At 40.5% G+C, this 7,054-nt stretch overlaps 1 long non-coding RNA gene across 1 annotated transcript in view; it reads left to right on the forward strand.

The window, feature by feature from the left end:
- The first annotated feature begins 240 nt into the window (after window positions 1–240).
- The window catches only part of LOC121066007, a 36,267-nt gene continuing 29,453 nt past the window's right edge, over window positions 241–7,054 (forward strand). The window contains exons 1-2 of the long non-coding RNA XR_005817456.1: window positions 241–387; window positions 3,433–3,607. This is a non-coding gene — a long non-coding RNA (uncharacterized LOC121066007). The remainder of the gene's footprint in view (window positions 388–3,432; window positions 3,608–7,054) is intronic.

Genomic DNA, 7,054 nt, shown 5'->3' on the forward strand with positions numbered 1-7,054 from the left:
GAAATTATTTTATTTAAATCAAAATGCTCTCACCAGAGTTGATTTTAAATAAACTGAACTTTCAAGAAAAAGTCACTCCATCAGAAAGCCTATGGTTGGCTCTAAATCCTTTGCCTGCTTAGTTTGGGTTGAAACTAAATCTTCTGTGAGTATAGTATAGTAGTATATCTTCCATCTGGAAGAAATATTTACACTGTTTGGTCAGCCACTGCTTTGGCTAAACATATTCACAGAAAATCTACCAGAACTCCAGCCCACCATGTCTCTGACAAACAGGTGAGAAGACCAGAAAGTTTTAATGAAGATAATTACCATCCTGTTGTGGAAGGACATGTTGCTTTCTCTCTCAAGTTAGACCTCTCAGGACTGCTATAAACAGCATCACAGGTCAGTAAACCCTCTTCTTTTAATCAAAGCAGTGGTGTTCAGCATTTACTAAACTGTTAAAATTCAGAGCTAGATGGAGCCCAGGAGGGCTAAAAGAAGTCCAACTCCCCTTTCTTACTCTCAAGTATCATCCAAAGTGCTTTATGCTTCTAAGAATGTCCATGGGAGTTTCTGTGTGGTTATGAAGCCTACCTCATTTGTATTGGGAGAACATCCAGCTCCTGATGTGCCTAAAATGTCTTAAGCTTATAAAACTTTTGAAAGCTCTATAAATAGTATCGTGTGACAAAGCTATCATTTTGAAAACTAGTCTGTCAAAATACATGATTAAGTATGGAGAAGGAGCAGATTCTAGTGAAAATAATAATTGTCTTGGCCTTGTAATTGGTATCCATTTCTATTCTAAAAAATATATATATACTTTGCCCCCAAAATTTAAAAAACACACAGATTCTTTTCTGTCAAACTAAGATGGAAAGGGAAAACAAGTCTTTTCACAGAGTGTTTTAGCTTTAGCCTTTTTTTTACAAATTTTCCTCTACTCATCATCTATCTAAGCAAAAAGCAATCCTTTCTACCCTGTCTGATCTTCAATAACTGTTAAATTCCCCACAAAGTGCTGACCAGGACACAGTCCATGTGACCATGGAACAGTATCTCCATACTAGCTCACTCCTCTGGAAGCCTCCATAAACACAGGATGCTTGCTAAATCAGAGTCTAACTTAAAAAGCATAAAGATTAGTAATTCTGGTGCATTTATAGTATGATTAAGAGCAGATTTTCTGAGGTGCTGCTTTTCCTTACCCTGAGTGTGTGTAAATTGAGGATGTGGCAAGCACAGCGAGTGTGGATAAGTAAAGTGGTTTCCCCAGAAACAATAACAGCAGAAACTATAAAGCAGAACATCCTCCCAGCTGATGTGACTTTTTAATGGTACTGATAACACAGAGAACAGACGTAAGTAGCCTCACTGTTTGTACACAGCACAGAGCATAGTTCTCCAAATAGCTGAATTACTTTCCATATAAGATCATGAAATCTAGATAGAATCTCACAGGGCTGCCATTAAGGACAGGGGCACGGCTGTGACGTTCCAATATTAGTATTATAAGTTAAATATAGTAGCCAGCATCTCTGGTGCCCACTTGTGCTCATTTCTTCTGTGATAAGTAATTCATCTCCCTCCTTCATGTTAGCAGTGTGTGTTCATTGGAAAGACTTGATCACTGCAGCAAGTATGCTTCTAAGAAAACCAGCCTAGAGCCCACACCACTCCTAGATTTTCAAAACTAGGAGTCCAAATTAGGTATAGAGATGAGCAATTCCTGAGAGCACTGAACATCCAACAGCATTTCAACAGGATCAGGAGATGGGGAAGGGAAAAGAGAAGGAATGCATTTGGTTAGAAATCAATTTGGTGAGAAACCTTCATGTTCTTCTCTTGATTTCACAGGAAGTAAGGGACTACAAGCAACTGTGCACTGTCCTTAGTGGGCAATGAGTGATATTTTGTTTCAGTTAAAGGGCATAAATGCACTGGCTTCAGGTTATTAAGTTGATTTTAGGACTGTTCTGTGTTTCTGCACCCACATGGCTCAGTCAGTGCACAGAAATTGGCAGAGGCCAAGATTGCCGCAGAGTTTTTGTCTCTGTGATTATAGCAGACACCTGCATCACAGGCAATGCTCTCAATACATGTTATTATTAAACTGCTGGATCCTAAGGGTGCTGTTGGAGATACAAAGTCAAAGAAAAGTGTTAACAGCCATCCAAGAATACCTACATGGATCCACATCCTAGATTGGCTTGCAGAGATTAGCTGTAACTCTTTTTTTTTTTTTTAGAAAGGAGATAAAAATTATCAAGGTGTTTTTCTAACGTGCTTTCAGTTTTCCAGAGCACGGGTGTTCAAAAAGAAAAGGAAATGGTCTGGAAAAAAATATAATAATTATTTTTTTTAGTATTTTCTATTGTATTTGAGGATAATTTCTAATGGTACCAGTGGAAACTCTGTGGCAGCCAGCACAAATGTCTTTGATTCTGGAATCACTTTTCATTCTAAATCTTTGGCAGTTGTCACTTCCCTGTCTTTCTGTTCCTCCTTTCTCTAAATTTCTGACTTATTCTCTTCTTTATGAAGAATTATTTCTTTCCTTTATGTTATACATAGCATATCATATGTTATACGTGTCCTTTAAAATTTTAAAATTTCCTCTACTTTTGGTCAAGGTATGTGATATACAGAGACATACAATGCTGCAGTTCTGCAGAGCTATGACCTTTGCAGAACAAGACCTTTCAAACTGCCTTCTTTCTTTCCCTCTCACTCACCTGGTCTCATTCACCTCCATCCTTTCTCAATATACAATTTGAAGACAAAACATAACCCATTTTTATAGTTATATATTAAGTGTCAACGTGCTGTTTTGCACGGGTGGGTTTTATTCTACCAGTTCTGTGTCAGTTTCATCTAAGAGTTTAAAGGTTCTTCAGTGGATTTCCAAAGCCTATAACAGAATCAAAACATAAATTAAAAACAAGATAGGTTGTCATAGGTAGCTCTAAAGAGAGCGAAATGGTTAAGAAATTTCAGAATAAAATGAGGAAGAACTTTTCTTCATGGCTGTTATAATGGGAAAATGCAATTTATCCCTGTGTGTATGAATGCTAGGAAAATTTTGAAAGATGTTTGTGTCTAGAGATAATTTTAGCACAATTTACATCTATAAACAACATGTGTCTTCTACCACCTTTGATATTCTGTTTACACTGAAACCAGCTAACAGGTTTAACATTATTACAAAACATTCCTGTATCCAGTATATGAAATGCTCTGTACGGGCTATAAAAAAGTGACTCCTTACCAAATACTGTTGCATATGCCACGGTTGACTCTGACATGGACAAGCTTATAGATCAAGGTGCTCAGGAAACTGAAAAATACAGATGCAAAATCGTAAAAATTTCTCTTATTATTTAGCTTTTTGTAAGTGCATTGCAGAAAGGAGTATCATACAGCTGCATTTGTCTATTGGTGTTTCAGGAAAGAAACTAAGAAGCCACAATTTAATCCACTTCCCCTTTGCTCTTGGGACTCATTTGCTGCTGTGTATCACATACATCAACCCTATCCCAGATGTATAGAGCAAGGAACCAAGAAAGTTACTTGCAGCCTACACATTCTTTCTTCAGAGAAGGCAAACACACACTTGTGGAAGGTAAGACCCAAATCATTTAAGTACACGTATAGATTTAGAAGGACAGGTTCTTGCTTCCTTCTGTGCCACTGTGCAGCTAAATCCATCCTGCAGTTTTAACCCTTCTGTATATGCACACACATGTCTGTGTGTATATGTAAAATCTTTAACTGTCTAATTAAATTACAGGTGCCTTTCGGAGATATATATCTGAGCAAGAATGTTAGTATGACTAAGGATAGGTAGTTTTAGTATTAAATCCAGTTGATTTGCTTGACCTTTTGACTGTTCTGCTCCACACTTTAGTCTATCACTACTTTAGCCGAAATTCCCGTGTTATAACAGAATATAGTATCTCTGCTGATTCCTAAAACATTCAGAGTTAACTACATTTAACTTCCATTTAGGCTGATAGGGATGACGGTTCCTCCATCAGCAACTGTAATGAAAGTTACAGTTTCCAACTAAAGTTATATCAACTAACCAGTGTTTAGATGAACTGAATTGCAGCATTGATTTCTGCTACTGCTACACTTCACACAATCCTACTCCTTGGAAGTGATCCAATGGAAAGTTCAATATCTGGTAGATTTGTGGAGGGCTTTCATCTAGTCCATTAGGTTTTCATCTAAGAAATGGAGTGCATGGGAAATGCCCAGGCTCTTTCACACACAGAGTCTTGAATGAGAACTCCAATCCAAAGCTGCATAGCTAATAGCATTATTCTAAGTAATCTGCTTTTGCCAAACGTTGTATTTGTGCCACAAAACAACTGGAGAACTGCACATGAGGGAAAAGGCAGCTGCTGAAATTTCAGACTCTTTAAATTATTGTATTCACTGATGTCCTGACAAAAATCAGAACTCTGGTAACTTCCTAGCGAATAAAGTGGCAAGCACAAGTAATTTTTAAATGATGTTAATTTATTGTAATATAAAGAAGAAAACTTTTAAGTAGTCATAAGTTACATAACTGACATTTTAAATAAACAGCTTGTTGCTAACAGCCTGGCAAACCTCTCAGAACTAACTGACAATGACAGTGCTAATGTGAGAGTGAGAGAATCGTCTCTCATGTGTTCTTGTACCAAACACTGAGAATGGGATTCATCTCACCTAACTCCAGGCCTCTGTCAGCTAGAGGTGGATTTCAGCTCTAGATTCAGACATAGGACTATAGATGTAAGGTCAGCGTTTATGCTCCTGTTAGTCTTTAGTATTCTAGTCAACTGAGTCAATGAAGTACAGAGAGATACTGAGAAGGTCAGAATGGTCAAAAGTGGGTGACTATCTTTGTATGAGCTGAAAACTTCTCTCTCCTGCTACCTGTATTTACTTCATTCAACTGAGTTGTATAGCCTTTGCTGTTTAGCATGATTTGAGTGAAATTCCCCAAGTGTCCAAGATATCAGGTGAAGGCTGTCAGATATGGGATGGAACCTAGAGGAGACCTAAATCCTTTTGGTACAGCAGTGAGAGACCATGTTATGTACCCTGGGGCATCTCAGACATGGATCTGTAATGCTGTTAGAGTTGCCTGAGAAATTTCTACCTATGCTCTTGTGAGGGTTTTACCCAGCTATGCAGCTGAACTCCACCACAACCACTCTCTCACCCCCCCTGCTCAAAGGACAAAGGGAAGAAAATATGATGGAAAAGGGCTCAAGGGTTGAGATAGGGACAGTGAGATCACTCAACAATTAACATAATGAGCAAAATGGACTCAGCGCAGGGAGGTTAATATTATTAATTGCCTATTAATAACAGATTAGAGAAGTGAGAAACTAAAAGCAAACTAAAAACACCTTTCCTTTCTCTCTGTCCACACTTTTTTACATCCTCTCCCCAAGTGGCACAGGGTAACACAGAATGGGGGCTGCGGTCAGTCCGTAACACTTCGTCTCCACTGCTCCTTCTCAGTCACTCTCTGCCCCTGCTCCACGTGGGGTACCTCCCACAGGATGCCGTCCTTCCTGAACTGATCCCGTGTGGGCTTCTTCAAGAACTGCTCCCACATGGCTCCGTACCACAGGGTCCATCCGTCAGGAGCAAACTGCTTCAACATGGGTCCCGCACAGGTGGCAGCTCCCCACTGGCCTCCTGCTCCTGCGTGGGCTCCTCTCCACGGGCTGCAGCTCCATCCCATGGCCTGCTCCTGCAGGGGCTCTCCATGGGCTGCACCCTCCTCCAAGCCACATCCACCTGTTCCACTGGGGGCTCCTCCACGGGCTGCAGCGTGGAGATCTGCTCTATGTGGGACCCATGGGCTGCAGGGGGACAGGCTGCTCCACCAGGGGCCTCTCCACAGGCCACAGGGGGACTGCTGCTGTGTGCCTGGAGCACCTCCTGCCCTCCTTCTGCACTGACCTGGGTGTCTGCAGGGCTGGTTCTCTCACATTTTCTCACTCCTCTCTCCCAGCTGGTGTTGAACAGCAGTTTTTTCCTTTCCTATATATGCTTTCACAGAGGTGTGACCACCTTTGCCCATTGGCTCAGCTCTGACCAGCGGCAGGTCACTTTTGAAGCTGACTGGAGCTGTCCCTTATCGGACATGTGGCAGCTTCTGGGCTCTTCTCACAGAGGCCACCCCTGCAGCCCCCTTGCTACAAAAGCCTTCCCATGTAAAACTGGTACAGCTCTTGTTCCTTCTTCAGAAGTGCCTGAATGCTCTTTAGGCCACCAGTCATATTCACGAGCTTTGCAGACATCTGGAGTACTCTAGGCAAGAAATTACATTAAACACGTATGTTAGGCAGCTGAAGCCTTCCTTCAGTTTCTAATCTCAGCTAGTTGTTAAATTTCCTCTCCAGACAACAGAAAGGCATAGGTACTTCTGTGGGTTTATTCACTTTTCTCGAACGGTGAAACTGTTTTCTAACACTGACTATTTTCACTACTGAGTACAGTGGGTAATAACACAACTTGCTGAGAGCAAAAGAAACAATTTTCAGGTGATAAAAGGGCTAAGAGTGTCCAAGAGTGTTAGCATTATTGCACAGTGAATTGCCACTGGTATTGATTTGGCCTTTGTGAACAGGCAACTTAAGCGCCCCATTATGAATTTACTGACCAGAAACAGAAGATTACAGACTTGTTAGGGAACATAAATAGTAATAAACATTGGACTGTTATTAACATACAGACTGTCAGAAAAGGTACTGAATACATGGTGTACACAACGTGATTTGTGAGTTACATAGACTCATCCAGAGTGTTTTTTCTGTGTGCAGATTGTCTATTAAAGAAAAGATTAAGATATTACAGAATGCTCCTGAAGAAGTACCATGATATTTTGCTTTGCCTCATTTGGCTTGTCTTATTTGTCTTCCATGTTTGTGTGAATGAGGAAAAGCCCTTATCTTATACACTCTTAACTCCACTTCAAAGGTCTATTGTTCTTTTGAGCCTTGGCCTTACATAATGCACTGTAAATTCTCAGTCTGCTGCCTAGACCTGTGCTTGTTCTGCT

The sequence above is a fragment of the Cygnus olor genome, chromosome 1 (assembly GCF_009769625.2).
Source record: "Cygnus olor isolate bCygOlo1 chromosome 1, bCygOlo1.pri.v2, whole genome shotgun sequence".
NCBI classification, from domain to species: Eukaryota; Metazoa; Chordata; class Aves; order Anseriformes; family Anatidae; genus Cygnus; species Cygnus olor.